Source organism: Rhinoderma darwinii, chromosome 9, assembly GCF_050947455.1.
Source record: "Rhinoderma darwinii isolate aRhiDar2 chromosome 9, aRhiDar2.hap1, whole genome shotgun sequence".
Lineage (NCBI taxonomy): Eukaryota > Metazoa > Chordata > Amphibia > Anura > Rhinodermatidae > Rhinoderma > Rhinoderma darwinii.
In genome coordinates this window covers 84963457-84982313 of record NC_134695.1, presented here as the reverse complement: position 1 = coordinate 84982313, position 18857 = coordinate 84963457, and the positions used below count along the sequence as shown (strand labels likewise).

Here is an 18857-nt window from a genome sequence, read left to right as displayed (position 1 = left end):
TCAGGTTCCTCTCCATTGGTGTCCACTGTTGACATCCCAAGCAGAGGCGTAACTTGAAGTTCCTGGGCTAAAGTGTAAAATCTATAACAGAGCCCACAACTATCACACTTAATAAAAAGTATTGGCCACTTCATATAGGACAGAGCGACCTTTAAGCCCCCACAGGGTCCAGGGCCCATGTGTGACCGCAACCGCAGCACCCCCTTGCAGTAGTATAGTATAGTTACGCCAATACTAAGTGCGTGTGGCTGAGCTGAGCTTGCGCAGATAGTGCTCATTAATCTAAATTTACGCGCCCACACTTTACTGCTGTGCTGTTGTAGTTGGCTGCTACAGCTTCCACTATTTTGGTCATGATGTCCTGACGTTGGGCTGACGTCCATCCCAAATTCTAAGGGAGGAGTGCAACGTCAAAACTATTAAATTACAGGCAATGAATATTGCTGGTGTACATATACCACTGCCCCCAGCTTCCCAGTATTACCACAGGCAGGTACGGGTGATGACACCATTACACCATCTAAGTAGAAGCCGGTAGGAGATATGTTTTTCAGTTTCAGCCATAAGATAGTCCTATTTGAGGCAGCTTTCTGTAACGGCCATGGACAGCTGACTTCTCTCACCATTCGGCAGCTGCAGACCTTTGAACTCCTGCCGGTGTCTCCTTCCCCAGAGACGCCAGCACACGCGGCCACACTGCTCTGCAATAGTTTCTAAGGTGCGCACCTCTGGTATGTTCCCTACCCAATCCCCACACACCCTGTAATATAAAAAGGTCCCTGCCCTCTTCCTTCTTGCCTGAGCGTTGTTGTGTCTGCCCATGTTCGTCATTGCAAATGATCCCTTAGTTGTATCCTGTTCCCAGTGTTCCCGTATCCAGTAATTATGTTTGTTCCTAAGCGAAGTCTAGTGTTCATCCTCTGTGCGACGTGTCATCTGTCATGCCACGTGTTCTCTACCAAGCCAAGTGTCATCTGTGCCCATTGTCTGCTATGCCACGTGTCTACAAAATCAGCTATCCAGGTACTCTCGTCCTAGAGACGGTTATTGACTTGTTTGGCCAGGTGCTACTTCGCTACGGCGGAGCGGCCTAGTGTGTCCACATATCCACAGCCGTGACACTTTCCACTGCATTACCCTAACTCCGATTATCCTGTGACATAGCTAGGGTAACTGTCGGCTCCCAGACGGCCCCAGTATGTGGGTTGTGTGTGAATAGTCCAGTGTCATCGTCACACTTTTAATATCACCTTCTCCTGCTGAGCATAAATGAGAGAACACTTTGTTAGGTATTTGACAGCTCAGGCTGGAGGTATCAGTGAGGTCTATAAATAACCTCTGATCACCTCTATTTTATAAAACTCATTTCCCAAGCAGCAAAAGACCACAAGAATCTTTTGCAAAATTTCCTTTCACGCTCTCTCCGGCAGAGCTGCTAGTGTCAGGCACGACAGATTTATGTCCCATTCATTCACAGGAACAAAAACGCTGCCATGGTTGGTCATGGTGCAGGCAGTAGCAGTTAGTTCAGATGATAACAGTGGCAATACCTCTCTGATCCTTTCTGTTCTGCGCTATAATGGTAATAAATGCCCATTGCTTGTGTGCGAAGAACAATGGCGCACATTACACAGTCTTGTAGCACCGATATGTATACAAAATTGCAGCCGGCATCCGTTCAGTATAAGTCAGACTTTGCCTGCTGATAAATCAGGTCTTATTGTTTGACCAGTCGGCAAGCAATAAGTACACAGGCGTCTCTCCTCTGTACATTGGAGACATACGGCGGGGAAACAATGGTAATTACGTCCACATCGAGAAAAGAAACATTAGCCACCTGAGTGCTGAAGGGAAGAAGGATGCAACATTTGTTATGGAGGCAGGAGAGAAAGATCTGTTTTTCTTTTTTTTTATACTGAACTAGTATTAGGCTGTAGCAGTAACTACTCCCTTCCAGCAGAGGGCTCTGCTGCAAATGTAGAGAAGAAAAATTAAAAAAAAAGCTGCTACAATATAATATGAACAGTTTTATATAAAATAGCCAATAAAATAATTATAACAGATTTAAGATTAGGGGTTTATGCATATGTGGGATTTCTTTTCACACCAGATTAGGGCTTGATGCAATCAGTACGAATGTAAAATAATAAAAAAATCAAAAATAGCTAATAACACAATATATAACGGAGGTACAGTGAAAAATATAATGTCAATCAGGAGAATACGGAATATTATACAATCATAGTTTGTGGATGTTTATTTCTTTCATTATTACCGATTTTGTATTTTTACTGCATTACCAGATGTGCCGTGTTATAAAGATCAAGGAAATTATTATTTATGAAATTCTGCAGTAGCGATCCGTAACAAACAATCCGGACACTTCTGATAAACAGGCTGCAGCATTGGCGCAATGGCTGCAACACAATATCCGCAGGATGTGAATGGTGCATACACATGATATATACAGTGAAGGAAAAAGTATTTGATCCCTTGCTGATTTTGTAAGTTTGCCCACTGTCAAAGACATGAACAGTCTAGAATTTTTAGGCTAGGTTAATTTTACCAGTGAGAGATAGATTATATAAAAACAAAAACAGAAAATAACATAGTCAAAATTATACATATTTATTTACATTGTGCACAGAGAAATAAGTATTTGATCCCTTTGGCAAACAAGACTTAATACTTGGGGGCAAAACCCTTGTTGGCAAGCACAGCAGTCAGACGTTTTTTGTAGTTGATGATGAGGTTTGCACACATGTTAGATGGAATTTTGGCCCACTACTCTTTGCAGATCATCTGTAAATCATTAAGATTTCGAGGCTGTCGCTTGGCAACTCGGATCTTCAGCTCCCTCCATAAGTTTTCGATGGGATTAAGGTCTGGAGACTGGCTAGGCCACTCCATGACCTTAATGTGCTTCTTTTTGAGCCACTCCTTTGTTGCCTTGGCTGTATGTTTCGAGTCATTGTCGTGCTGGAAGACCCAGCCACGAGCCATTTTTAATGTCCTGGTGGAGGAAAGGAGGTTGTCACTCAGGATTTGACGGTACATGGCTCCATCCATTCTCCCATTGATGCGGTGAAGTAGTCCTGTGCCTTTAGCAGAGAAACACCCCCAAAACATAATGTTTCCACCTCCATGCTTGACAGTGGGGATGGTGTTCTTTGGGTCATAGGCAGCATTTCTCTTCCTCCAAACACGGCGAGTTGAGTTAATGCCAAAGAGCTCAATTTTAGTTTCATCTGACCACAGCACCTTCTCCCAATCACTCTCAGAATCATCCAGATGTTCATTTGCAATCTTCAGACGGGCCTGTAAATGTGCCTTCTTGAGCAGGGGGACCTTTGCGGGCACTGCAGGATTTTAATCCATTACGGCGTAATGTGTTACCAATGGTTTTCTTGGTGACTGTGGTCTCAGCTGCCTTGAGATCATTAAGAAGTTCCCCCCGTGTAGTTTTCGGCTGAGCTCTCACCTTCCTCAGGATCAAGGATACCCCACGAGGTGAGATTTTGCATGGAGCCCCAGATCGATGTCAATTGACAGTCATTTTGTATGTCTTCCATTTTCTTACTATTGCACCAACAGTTGTCTCCTTCTCACCCAGCGTCTTACTTATGGTGTTGTAGGCCCATTCCAGCCTTGTGCAGGTCTATGATCTTGTCTCTGTCATCCTTAGAAAGCTCTTTGGTCTTGCCCATGTTGTAGAGGTTAGAGTCAGACTGATTAATTGAGTCTGTGGACAGGAGTCTTTTATACAGGTGACCATGTAAGAGCTGTCTATAATGCAGGCACCAAGTTGATTTGGAGCGTGTAACTGGTCTGGAGGAAGCTGAACTCTTAATGGTTGGTAGGGGATCAAATACTTATTTCTCTGTGCACAATGCAAATAAATATATATAATTTTGACAATGTGATCTTTTTTTTTTTTTTTTTTTATATAATCTATCTCTCACTGGTAAAATTAACCTAGCCTAAAAATTCTAGACTGTTCATGACTTTGACAGTGGGCAAACGTACAAAATCACCAAGGGATCAAATACTTATTTCCTTCACTGTATATATATATGTTCACACAGAGTTTTTTGGCGCTGTTTTTGATGTGGTAACAGTGTTGGAAACGGTGTCAAAAAAAGTCCGAAAACGCCTCCCTTAGAAATCAATTGGAGGCGGAGGAGTTGTTTTCCCTCGAACGGAAAAAAAGACGCTCGCGGGAAAAGGAAGCGTCATGCCCTTTTTTCAGGCGTTTCCTTCTCTGACCTCCCATTGACATCAATAGGAGGCAGAGAAAGCGGTTTTCACATTTTTTTCTCCCGCGGCTCTCAATGGCAATGGCCGAAAAACGCCACAAAGAGAGCGCAGGCAGGTCAAAATCTGCCTCAAAATTCCTGAAGGAATTTCGAGGCAGATTTTTCCTCCTGCAAGAAACTATTTGAATGGGGCCTTATTCAATATTAAGCCTCATTTCTCACTTTACACCGAGACCCTGCACGGTTCTACTGAGCTGAACTTGGAACAGCATAGAACCAAGGGGGGGGGGGGGGGAGGTGTTATGTCAATATGGAAACTTAAATACAGGTGTAAAGGGGGTTTTACACTGGGCGATTATCGGGCAGACAAGCGTCCATAGACTGCTCGTTGCCGATAATTGCCCTGTGTAAATACGAAAGCGATCAGCAGATAGACGTTCATCTGCTGATCATATCGCTTTAAAAAAGTTAAATATTATCGTTGTCGGCAGCACATCTTGGGGTGTAAACAGGGAGACGCGCTGCCGACATGATAATAATGTATGGGGACGAGCGATCGGAGTAACGACCGCTCGTCCCCATCCATAACTGCTTGTGACAGGAGCAAACGAGCGACGATCAATGATGTCTCATTGATTGGCGCTCGCGGCACCGGCCAAAATCTGCTGGTCGAATAGGGCCTTTACAGTCCTGCCTGTGGTAGCCCTAAGGCTATGTTTACATGCCATTCAGTGTGCACAGTCAGCATATAGGCTGAACGGGTCAATAGACCGCTAATAACCCGATAGATGCAAATAGAGTGTCCTTATGGCATCCACCAGGCAGGTACATGTTGGTAAACCTTTTTTTACATATAGGAAAACAAAGTCTGAGGTTCGCCAACACTTAAGTGCCCATTGAGCTGTAAAGCCTTGCTTATGTTCTCACCCCCCAGTGGGGTCTCCTTTCTACATGGACAACACAGCAGCTGCATGGGCTACCTCTATAGTATGTATGCTCTTGTTCAAAGGAAGATCTATGCTTTCAGCAAGGTGATTCTTTAAGGGGTTGTCCAGAATTGGACAAACCCATCCAAAAACAGCACTACACCTGTCCATGCGTTGTGTCTGGTACTGCAAATCAGCTCTATTAAAGGAAATGTACCACCATATTTTTGTATTTTCTGGTTCTAGAAATTTTTATTCTATTTTCTGTACATGATTATGGGGCAGCCATCTTGCCTGAGCTGCTCTTAGCAGCATTTAGAGATATGCTTTACAGCAGCCACATGTACCATAGAAACTTGTAAACAGGAGGTGCTCATTGACTTCTATGGGAGAGATTTCTAGGCATGCTCTGTAATCTGTGCAGGGAGTTGGGTTAGGCCCTGTTCACATCTGCGTCAGGGCATTCCATTTTTCTGCTCCGTCAGAGGAGCAGACAAGAGAACGCCAGACGCAACGATACCGTTGCAACACGAGCACCACTGGTGGTCAACGGAACCTATTGACTTTAATCAGTTCCGTCGACTTTGGGTCGGGGTGTCTCGTTTTACAGGAAACAATAGTGAAGAGTGGTGCGCTATTGTTTCTGGTAATTCCTGCCGGATCTGCGATGGAGGCGCCTGACTGAGCCTCCAACGTAGATGTGAAACGCCAGTTAGAGGGGAGATATGTCCATCTCCTGTTATCAATGGTGTGACTATGTTTTATTTGCCTCTAGCTTTATAATAGTGGTGTTACCTTTTAATGTAATCCGACCAGTGATGACATGACTACCGCTAAGTTATTCATAGATTGTAAGCTCTTGCGAGCAGGGTCCTCACTCTGCTTGTTTGAATTGTATATTAGTTTTGTCACTATGTAATGTCTGATATTGTCTGTACATGAACCCTCTAAATTATAAAGTGATGCGGATGCTGCGGAATATGTTGGCGATATATAAACTAAGATTATTATTATTATTATTATTATTATTATTAAGTGATCTCTACAGAACAGGAAGTGTCAGTAATATGATCAGGCTCAGTGGCCAGAGTGAGAACTGCAAGATTTTAGGATTTCTTCTACAAATAGTGACAGGGAAAATAAAAAAACAAAATCACCACAAGGTCTTAAAAAAACTTGCTTAACATAAAAACTTGATTTAAACCAAAGCTTATTTTGTGATGACACAATTCTTTTAAAGTGACTGAGTGGAGCTGCAATATCCAACGCAACCCGTGGACATGCGTGGTGTGGTTTTTGGAAGAAAGCCAAAATGTTTTACTAATCCTGAACAACCCCTTTAAGGTTGTAGTCACATGTTACGTTCATATTGCGGTTTTTGCAAAGTGCGAATGAAGACTTATTGGGACAGATCCCTTTCCAGTGATTCTCACTGTGACAAAAGTATTCTATAAAAATGGATGTCTATGTTAGAAGAAAATAAACCGTAAAATAAAATAAAAAATACTACACACTTTGTGTTTTTTTGTTCAATGAGAAAAAAATGAGCGGTTTGCATTTGACTGTGGAAACTACCCCATAACCCTGGCCATTAAACTGTTAATCAGATTTGATAAGCAACTGGAGGCATCAAGGGCTGTCATGTTGCTGAATCCAGATCATCAGTCAAGCTACAGAACGTCCATCATCTTTTTTTTCTTCTGCTGCAGGTCTACTAGGCCCTTTAGCTGAAACCTTGGAGAGCCAGCTGATAGACATCAGGTTCCTGGGTGTAAATGTTCCATCTGGCTGCCTTTTAGCACAGAGATCGAGTTAGTGTATGTAAAACCATTCATCTGCCTTTTAGCAATGAGACGATGATGGTAACAGAGAAAAAAAAAATAGTAGTCTGGGAGACTGACTGCAGATCTGTGGGACCGTGAGGATCAGGGCGAGCTGACAGGTCGGTATTAATTGAATATAAACACAGACACAATGTTAGCTGAATGACAGATCCAGCTTAGCCCATTCATTCACTCATCTTGTCTAAGCATTCAGCAGTCTGCACATAATGGACACTTGCTTTAAACATTCATAGCTAATGAGAAATAATAATTTTCCTGGCAGACGATAACAGGCCAGGGGAGCGTAGGCGCTTGTGGAAGGGTTTGTCCTACTCAATAATGGTCTCGCCAGGTGATGGGCGACTGTTATACCCGACAGAGCACTATCCCTTACATTGAACTTCCACCTTCTTCCAGGAATGACTAACAGATTTCTATCAAATTTCAATGCATATCAATAAGGTCCCACGTTTTTGGCTTACGTTTAACCTATATACGCCAAGAAAAGCATGCGAGATGTAAGTTAAAGAGGCTCTGTCACCAGTTTAATACTTCTCTATCTCCTTCCTAATCTAATAAATGCTTTGATGTAGATTACTGTTTTTTGAAAAAAACAAAAACGTTTATTATTGACAAAGTTCTGATCATCTTTAGATTTATGCAAATTTTTTCTAAATGCCCAACTGGGTGTTTTGTTTTTTTCGTTTCAACAAGTGGGCATTGTAAAGAAAAGTGTATGACGCTGACCAATCAGCGCCATACACTTCTCTTCATTCATGCTCAGCTTTATTCACAGCACAGCGTGATCTCGCGAGATCACAATGAGACGTGACTTCCTCCCGCAGGTCCTTCACCGGGGCGACGAAAGACTGAACAGACATCGCCTCCAGGCGTGCCAGGACTATTATCATCCTGAGCAGCAGTCCTGACACTGCTGGAGGCGATGTCTGGTCATTCTTCCGTCGCTCCGTTGAAGGACCTGTGGGAGGAAGTCGCGCCTATTAGATTAGGTAGAAGATAGAGCAGTATTAAACTCGTGACAGAGCCTCTTTAATTTAGCAGTCTACTATGCTATACTTTCCCTTTCAAAAAACAAAATAAAAGCCTACCGACTTCTGTCTTCCATTGGGCTAATGGAGCCTTATGGACACGTTAATTGTGTACATCGGAAGCTTTTACCCCACAATTGTGGGGTAAATAGGGCCTAAACTGGGCATCTTCTTGTATATAATAATCTACAGTCAACACCAGAAGTATTTGGGCAGTGATACAATAGTCATTATTTAGCTTCTGTACTCCACCCCAATGGATCTGAAACAAAGCAATGAAGACGTGATTGGAGTGGAGACTTTCAGCTTTAATTCAATGGTTTAAACAAAAATATTGCATTAACCATTTAAGAATCACAGCCACTTTCACAGGCTCAAATGTAATTGAACAATTAACTGATAAGCAGTTTTGTGTCCAGGTGCGGCATGTTCCCACGTTATTTCATGACAAATTAAGGACATAAAAGGTCTGAAATTGATTCCAAGTTTTGAATTTGCATTTGGTAGCGGTTCATGGAAACTCACAAAATGACGTCCAAAGAGGCGTCAATGCAAGTTATCAGGCTGAAAACAAAACAAAATATACGTATCTATCAGAGAGATAGTCAAAATTTTAGGAGTAGCCAAACCAACAGTTGATTCTTTAAAAAAAAAAAAGAATGCATTGGCAGCTCAGCAAGATCAAAAAGGCCTGGAAGACACGGAAGACAATTAAAAAAGTGGGAGTAGGCCGGGAAGAGTCCGGGGCCAGATGGGCACATGGCGGGTTTTTACAAGTCACTAGCAGATGAGTTGTTACCGTCATTGCAGGAGTCGTTTAATTCCATATCTGACCAGGTGAGGTTTCCGGATTAGTTTTTGCAGGCACATATCACGGTCATCCCAAAAGAGGGTAGGGATCCGCAAAATTGTGCGAGCTATAGGCCAATCTCTCTCATCAACACGGACGCTAAGATGTATGCGAAGTTGATAGCGAATAGACTGGCCGGGTTCCTGGGGTCACTGATTCATCCGGATCAAGTGGGTTTTGTTCCAAGGCGCGAAGCCAGAGATAATACGCTTAAGACCTTCTCCCTGATTCATCATGTGACGAAGAGTAGCATTCCATGTATGCTTTTGTCGCTGGATGCGGAGAAGGCCTTTGATCGGGTGGATTGCGGGTTTCTGGAAGCGGCTCTAAGTCAGATGGGAGTGGGTCGGTTAATGTTGATGCGTATATTGTCCCTTTATAATAATCCCCAGGAGAGAATTAGGGTTAATGGTTCTCTTTCTGCTCCATTTAGGATTGGGAGTGGTACTAGACAGGGCTGCCCACTTTCACCTCTGTTATTTGCGGTGGTGATGGAACATCTTTTGGTAGCGGTGAGGAACAATAATGACATAAGGGGTGTTCAGGTAGGTGATATGCATTTTAAGGTATCTGCGTTTGCTGATGACTTATTATTCTATATTACACAACCACACCTATCATTGCCGCCTTTGATGGAATCCATCTGGACGTATAGCTATTTTAGTAACTATAAGATGAATATCTCTAAGAGCGAGGTCATGAACATTTCCTTGCCGGCGTCTGAAGCTCATCAGGTGCGTAGTAATTATTCTCTCTCATGGAAGTCGGGCTCGCTGAAATATTTAGGGGTGCGGATACCTGTGGCTCTTGCGGATTCCTACTCTCTCAATTTCCTGCCTATTCTCCAAACTCTTAGAGCTGACTTGGCCAAGTGGGAAGCCAAAGATTTTTCTTGGCTGGGCAGAATAAGTGCTGTAAAGATTAATATCCTGCCGAGTTTGATGTATCTCTTTCAGACGGTTCCGTGTGTTCTGCCCAGGGTTTTTTTTCTTCAGTTAAATAAAGCACTGGCCAGGTTTATTTGGGGAGGTAGACCATCGAGGAACGCGAAAGCTACCCTTTTCAAGAGGAAGCGTAGTGGGGGACTGGGATTGCCTGACTGTCTGGCAATTACTTTGCGGAGGTGAGTGTTCGGGTATTGGACTGGTTCCACCATGCGAACTCTAAGCTATGGGTGAGATTGGAGGACTTTTTGGCGCCGGTTCCTCTTACTGCACTTCCGTGGCTCCGGTTGAGGGACTTTACGGCGCGGGGGAACGCTCTGCTCCCTTTGGTTGCGGGACAGGTGGTACTCGCATATAAACGTTTCCGAGCTTTGGCGATAGTGATACCTACTGATGGGCTGTTGGTGGCGATATCAAATAATGTGGATTTTCCCCCTGGGATACAGCCCACCTTCTTGGCCTATACATCCAGACCTTGGCCTCTGACTTTTCGCCATGTACTGATGAGTCAGGGTCTGAAGTCTTTTGAGGCACTTGTCCCGGAGCTGGAGAGATCACTGGTTGGGCGGTGGGACTTTTTGAAGATGCAACATTTTTACACTGCTAATAAGACGAGGCTGTCTTTGCATAGGGATCTGACACCGCTGGAGCAGTTACGTGTCGCTTCTTCTCCCCCAGTTATAACTATATCCCTCATTTAGAATTTTTTGCGGGACTTAAGTAATGATGTTCCTCCTTCCTTTGTGAAGGGGTGGGAGAGGGAGCTTACTTCGCCCCCGTTGCCGGCTGACTGGTCGAAAGCCTTTGCCCTGTGCCATAGATTCTCTAGCTCTTGTAAGGCCCAGGAAACTAATTACAAGATATTGTCTCGGTGGTATAGGGTTCCAGCATTGCTTCACTCCTTTTATCCGGCGGTACCTGATGGATGTTGGCAGTGTAGCAGGGCCGGTGGAACGGTGTTACACATATGGTGGGGATGCCCGTTAATCAGCGCATTCTGGTCTACCGTAGTGGACCTGATACATAAAATCACAGGTCAGGTGCTTCCCAATACCCCGGAGGTGTTGCTACTCTCCATGCTCCCCGGAGCTGTAAAAAGACACACGAAAACCCTGATTAGTTTCCGGTTGATCGCAGCACACACGGTTAGTCCTCGTTTATGGAAGACCAGTATCGTGCCAACCTTTACTGAATGGTTCCAGGAGATACTGCATCTGCAGAGAATGGAGGAGGCATCACAGGCCCATCACATGAACCCAGGGTCGGCGGGGTTGGTCTGGCAGGGATGGAGGGAGTTCTGTGAGTCGGAGGATTATTTACTTTATGCATAGGTCCCATGGGTGTATGTAGGATGGGTTCCCTGGCAGATTGAGGGAGTGGTTGGTTAGCTGACAGAAGAGGGAGCACATGTCCTGTATGGTGGGGGAGGTGGCTGGGTGGGAGGGAATCGGCTTGGTCTGACCTGGTGGCTGGTGTGTGGGTTCTCTGGTTCTGCTTAGTTATTTTATCCTCTCTCCGATGCGAAGTGTGGATATCAGATCATTATGATGTGTAGTAATTCTGATGCCGATTGTCGTGGTGCCCACTGTCCTGGATGCACTGTCAGTATTGCTTATGGTGTTTTGCTATGTATTCCTGATATCCATGTATTTTGTATATCATATTATCTTCTCTTCTGCTGGAACAGAAGAGAGTGATGCATTGTGTTTGGAAGTGTTATACGCATAATACCTTTATTTTGTTCTCTTTTTGTTTCCCATTGCTATATATGTATGATGGATGCGTATATTTTATGTTTTGATGTAAAAAACATTTTCTGATGGAAAAATAAAAATAAATAAAGAATGTAAAAAAAAAAAAAAAAAAAGTGGCGTAACCAGAATTATTCCATTGGTAAAGAAAACCCCTTCACAACATCTAGTCAAGTCACTCACACTGGAAGAGGTCGGCATATCATTGTCACAGTCTACAATCAATAGACGCCCTCGTGAACGTAAATACAGAGGGTTTTGTCTCAAGATGCATCCACTGGAGAACAGAAAGGCCAGATTTGACTTATGGAGAGACTAAATCAAATGAACTTGTTCCAGAATGATGAAAAGAGAACAGTTTGAAGAAGGAAAGGAAAGACTTACAAAGTATCGCACATCATCTCTCATACAGGCTGGAGGCAGGGTAATGGCATAGGCATGTATGGTGCCAATGGAACTGGTGTTTACGGACGATCTGAGTGTGGATAGAAGGAGCAGGAGGAATTCTGAAGTGCATAGCGTGAGACTTTCTGCTCCATTTCAGTCAAATGCTCTAAAAACAGATAAGGTGGCACTGTACAGTACAGATAATGACCCAAAACATACCATAAAAGCAACCGAAGAGCATTTTAAGAGAAAGAAATGGTAAATCCTTCAATAGTCGAGTCACCGAACCTCAACCCGATTAAGCTGTTCACTTAGAGCCACAAACACGTGGCAACCGAAGGCAGATGCAGTAAAGGCATTGCCTCTCTAGGAGGAAACTCAGTATTTGGTGATGTCCATGGGGTACAGACAGTCACTGACTACATCCAAGTATTAAAAGTAATCTGTAAATTCATCATTAGATTAGTGTGTCCAATTACTTTTGAGACTATAAAAAGAATAACTATGTAAAAAAGGTGATTCCTGTACGGTTCATGCAATATTGTTGTTAAACCCCACGAAATAAAGCTAAAAGTCTACACTAATATACCAAATATTTGTGGACCCTACAGTATGTACAGCTTAGTATAAATGATACATCTTTCTGTATATAGTGGTATGTACCATGCTGGTATAACCTAGGCATCTTCTGGTGTATAATTATATATTTACAGGTAATATAACCTGGGTATCTTCTGTATATAATTATATATGTACAGCTGGTATAACCTAGGCATCTTCTGGTGTATAATTATATATTTACAGGTAATATAACCTGGGTATCTTCTGTATATAATGATATATGTACAGCTGGTATAAGTTCTAAATCTTCTTGTATGTAGTGATATGGAGCATGCTGGTATAACCTGGGTATCTTCTGGTATATAATTATATATGTACAGCTGGTATAAGTTATACATCTTCTTGTATAAAGTGATATGGAGCATGCTGGTATAACCTGGGTATCTTCTGGTATGTAATTATATATGTGCAGCTGGTATAAATGATACAGCTTCTTGTATATAGTGATATGAAGAATGTTGGTATAACTTGGGTATGTTCTGTATATAATTATATATGTACAGCTGGTATAAGTTATATATCTTGTATATAGTGATATGGAGCATGCTGGTATAACCTGGGTATCTTCTGTGTATAATTATATATGTACAGCTGGTATAAGTTACACATCCTCTTGTATATAGTGATATGGAGCATGCTGGTGTAACCTGGGTATCTCCTGTATATAATTATATATGTACAGCTGGTATAAGTTATACATCTTCTTGTATATAGTGATATGGAGCATGCTGGTATAACCTGGGTATCTTCTGTATATAATTATATATGTACAGCTGGTATAAGTTCTACATCTTCTTGTATATAGTGATATGGAGCATGCTGGTATAACCTGGGTATCTTCTGTACATAATTATATATGTACAACTGGTATAAGTTCTACATCTTCTTGTATATAGTGATATGGAGCATGCTGGTATAACCTGGGTATCTTCTGTATATAATTATATATGTACAGCTGGTATTAGTTATACATCTTCCTGTATATAGTGATATGTAGCATGCTGGTATAACCTGGGTATCTCCTGTATATAATTATATATGTACAGCTGGTATAAGTTATACATCTTCCTGTATATAGTGATATGGAGCATGCTGGTATAACCTGGGTATCTCCTGTATATAATTATATATGTGCAGCTGGTATGTTATACATCTTCTTGTATATAGTGATATGGAGCATGCTGGTGTAACCCGGGTATCTTCTGTATATAATTATATATGTACAGCTGGTATAAGTTATACATCTTCTTGTATATAGTGATATGGAGCATGCTGGTATAACCTGGGTATCTTCTGTATATAATTATATATGTACAGCTGGTATAAGTTATACATCTTCCTGTATATAGTGATATGGAGCATGCTGGTATAACCTGGGTATCTTCTGTATATAATTATATATGTAGAGCTGGTATAAGTTATACATCTTCTTGTATATAGTGATATGGAGCATGCTGGTATAACCTGGGTATCTCCTGTATATAATTATATATGTACAGCTGGTATAAGTTATACATCTTCTTGTATATAGTGATATGGAGCATGCTGGTGTAACCTGGGTATCTTCTGTATGTAATTATAGATGTATAGCTGGTATAAGTTATACATATTCTGGTATATAATTATATATGTACAGAAGGTATAAAGTAGCCATGATTCGGATTAGATATCTGTGTAAATCATGCTGGGGGTGCCAGATCCCATACATTTCCATTCTCTTCTACATATTCCATCACAGCCACTACAAAGCACTTTCAGTGTTAATGATTTCTCTCACCTCCACTCAGCAATGACCCTTCTCCTTTTAAAATGTTATCAACGCGGTGTCCTCTGATATCGTGCAAATACAGCAAAGTGAGGATTAACAGAGAGGCAAACTGCCCATAAATTGGACATTTTCATATTATCAAAGAAAGTGAGTACGGATTGCTAATTTATAGCTTAAAAATCAATTACATTACAAGAGCAGGATATTTCCAAGCATAATGGATTAGAAATTAGACTGCAAATAAAAGTGCGCGGACCTGTCCTCACCGGCTGGGAACTTGAAGGGCAAGAAAAAACTAGAATGGCAGGAAGAGACGGAGACAACTTCTAAACTTTCCCAGTGCCAGGACTTGTCTGGCTTTTTTTTTTTTTTTGCACAGAGGCGCAGAAGGAAAATGACAGCGTTTTGATACAGCTGTAAGAGAATGAACTTTAATACATTCAAAATAGCAAAGAGAATATATAATAGAGATAAAACCCAGAATTATGCTTATCATTCTTCTCCGCAGAAGGGTACACCAGAGACACGTGTGACTGCATATCTATCAGAATCTTGTGTACAATTTTTTAAGTTTTCATTAAAACATTATAGCACGGTAGTATCTCAAAGCAACATAAGATTTTATATAGCAAACGGGGCGGCAGACCTTGAATTACCCGATTCCCTACTTACAGGATGTGGACAAGAATTTTTAAAGAGGCTTTTTGGTATGCAGAAATTTGCTGAGTGTTTTTTTTTCCTCTCCGTTTGCATTTTGAATGTAATACAAATAGCCCGTACCATCGGTGCAAGGTTCAGCAACCCATTATAATGCTCCATAAACCACTTGTGAATCCATCCTAGTAATAAAATCAGAATACATTCCCATGGTTGATGTCGCAAGCGCCGGTGTTTATGGTAATCGGTCGTATTAGGATATGAGAATTTTTTGTGTGTACTTTTTTTTTGTTTGCATCTCACTAACCTAGAAAACTTTGAGATGTCTATGGTAGTTAGTAACTTACAGCCGAGAATTGTTATTCCTCCGCTGAAAGTATGGCTAATTCTTAACCCTTAAAATGCAGCTCTACTTTTCATTAGAATTTCCTAGAGGCTACTTTATCCCGTGATATACTACAATTGACAAGGGATGAATGGCTGAATTAAAAGGGGGAACAAAGGAAAAAAAATGGTACCTTTAGGTTTTGAAGGTTTTTATGGACGCTAGAATGAAAGTCCATTACGACGATGCTCAAGCTCGGGCACTCACTTTCCTGCATGTCTCTTCAACATAAGGAGCTTTCTGCCTGTGTATAGGACTTTCTGTAGGAACCCTTTTTTTCTGTGCTTTGTATAGAGGACACCATTCCCAAATACTATAGAGCAAAGGATCAAATGATATGTCCCACTTTAGGGGACTAAAAAAAACTAGGAACATGAATAAAAAAAATTCAGTCTGCTACTGTGCCGGGAAAATATAGACACCTGACGTCAACTAAACCACATCAGACTTTTATTCTTGGGCTTGTATACCAATCATATTTCATGTACTTGTTTGCTGTACTTAGATCTCGCTCATTATAAGAATATTAAACCAAAGGGTTAAGGCGAAGCCGTGTGCAGTGTTAGACAACGTATGTGGCAGGATGGATGTTGTTCCCTGGGCTGTCACGGATAATCAGTATGTAACCTTTATGCCTTCATATTTTATCAAGAGAAATTCCCAGGCCTGCTCTCAAGATGCTGGATCCCTGCTGAGCTTGTCTTACGGATATGTGTCTTTGTATGGATCTATTTTACATGGAGAATAACAGAGAACTGCTACTATATTCATAATCTCTGGGGTTGTGACTGTCGGCTTTCCATCTTATCTCAAACTCCTGCAGCTCTCCTGGTGAGCTCTGGGGGGCAGTATTTCTAAGTAGGGGCAGGTTCTTTGCATATATCCCAGAGTAACCTACCATCTAATTTCTTCAGCACAAAGACTAATAAAAAGAATGCTAAATATCATCGCAACATAAACCAAGCACTTTTTTTGTGGGGTACTTCAATAGACAATGTGTTTAGAGGTCATACAAATGTAATGAAGTAGGTGCCATAGTAGTAGTATTAAACAATGTGTCCTTATGTCTCATGATCATCTATACTATACAGGTTCCTATGATAACCAGGTGCAGCACACTGATAGGGAATATTTAAGGATTTGTGTGTAAAAACCATGCTTTTTGGTTATCTGGAATTGATGTCTGGAAGGGCTCATTGGCCACTGGTTGGGCATCTCTAAGTAAAGCATCTCTCCATGGATAATCGTTCGAACAAAAAGTTATTAAAACTTGTAACTAGAGAGAGTAGCAACGGAACAAAATAATAAAGTGCTATTCGTACTGACTCTTCTACTAAGAGGACCAAAGCATCAGAGTTCTAGCGCAAGTGGCTGGGATAATTTCGTTAAAAGGCATCTCAACTATACTCATTTTCCTGGTATCATCCCGAGTGCCTGACTGGGTAGTATATATGTATTCTCCCTTTCGAAGTTATTCTCTACAAGACATTAGCTTTCTATTAAAAGGAGAACTCTAGAAGTTAGACAAAAAGTCTCCTGACAGATCCCACCCGGGCACCCTGAAAGCACATGTTCTTAAAGGGGTTGTCCAAGATTTAAAAAAACATGGCTGCTGTTCTTCAAAAACACTGCCACACCTGTCCATAGACTGTGTGCGGTATTGCAGCTCAGCCCCATTCACTTCGAAGGACCTGCCCATGGACATTTGTTTGTTCTCTGTTCCGTTTGCGATGCTTTTTGATGGTGAGAATAGAGATTTATGCAGTGCTATTCTTGCCAGAATAACAGAAACCCAACTGACCCAAAATAATCCAATGGGATCCTTCAGGATTTGTTTTGAAACGGATACATTAAAGCTGCCATGGCTCTATTAAAGGAAGAAGCGATAAGGATAGTCGTACTTAGCTATCCTTACTCCAGCGCTGTTGAGAGAGACCCATTTTGCCCTGCTTGCTGGAGCAGAAGCAGCCTGCAAAATAAAGGTGTGTGGAACATATACAGGGTGGGCCATTTATATGGATACACCTAAATAAAATGGGAATGGTTGGTGATATTAACTTCCTGTTTGTGGCACATTAGTATATGGGAGGGGGGAAACTTTTCAAGCTGGGTGTTGACCATGGCGGCCATTTTGAAGTCGGACATTTTGTATCCAACTTTAGTTTTTTCAATGGGAAGAGGGTCATGTGACACATCAAACTTATCGAGAATTTCACAAGAAAAACAATGGTGTGCTTGGTTTTAACGTTACTTTATTCTTTCATGAGTTATTTACAAGTTTCTGACCACTTATAAAATGTGTTCAAAGTGCTGCCCATTGTGTTGGATTGTCAATGCAACCCTCTTCTCCCACTCTTCACACACTAATAGCAACACCGCAGAAGAAATGCCAACACAGGCTTCCAGTATCCGTAGTTTCAGTTGCTGCACATCTCGTATCTTCACAGCATAGACAATTGCCTTCAGATGACCCCAAAGATAAAAGTCTAAGGCCTCATGCACACGACCGTAGCCGTGTGCACGGCCGTGATTTTCGGGTCGGCCGGCTGCGGACTGTCAGCCGCAGGCCGCCCGCAAATCGCGGGACATGCACATGGCCGCCGCCATTGTTTTCAATGAGCCCGGACCGCAGAACAGGGCCGTAATAAGACATGCCCGTTCTTTCTGCGGTCCGGGCTCTCGGGCCTTGCAAGGATCGCAAAAACTACGGTCGTGTGCATGGCCCCATAGAAAAGAATGGGGCCGCAATTCTCCCGTGGATTTTCGGGAGAATTGCGGCCCCAAAAACACGTTCGTGTGCATGGGGCCTAAGTCAGATCAGGAGGCATTTCAGGAGGCATTTCTTCTGCGGTGTTGCTATCAGTGTGTGAAGAGTGGGAGAAGAGGGTTGCATTGACAATCCAACACAATGGGCAGCACTTTGAACACATTTTATAAGTGGTCAGAAACTTGTAAATAACTCATGAAAGAATAAAGTAACGTTAAAACCAAGCACACCATTGCTTTTCTTGTGAAATTCTCGATAAGTTTGATGTGTCACATGACCCTCTTCCCATTGAAAAAACTAAAGTTGGATACAAAATGTCCGACTTCAAAATGGCCGCCATGGTCAACACCCAGCTTAAAAAGTTTCCCCCCTCCCATATACTAATGTGCCACAAACAGGAAGTTAATATCATCAACCATTCCCATTTTATTTAGGTGTATCCATATAAATGGCCCACCCTGTAGATCGGCACAAGAGCAGGAGACTAATGTGTGTCACCCACTGCCAGCGACTTGCATTGAGAAACAGGCGTTTCCCTTTAAATCAGTCCCAGCATTTGTATATGATTGTGTATAAATATGTGAGCTTCAGTAAAGATAGGGATTGATATTGGGTAACTGTTCTGTGTAGAGCGCCGTAGTATATGACATATAAATAACAGCAAGACGGAACA

General features: G+C 42.0%; 1 long non-coding RNA gene across 1 annotated transcript in view; it reads right to left on the bottom strand.

The window, feature by feature from the left end:
- Positions 1-18857, bottom strand: part of LOC142661118 (uncharacterized) — a 246350-nt gene that overhangs the window by 103225 nt on the left and 124268 nt on the right. The gene's annotated exons all lie outside the window — the stretch shown is intronic.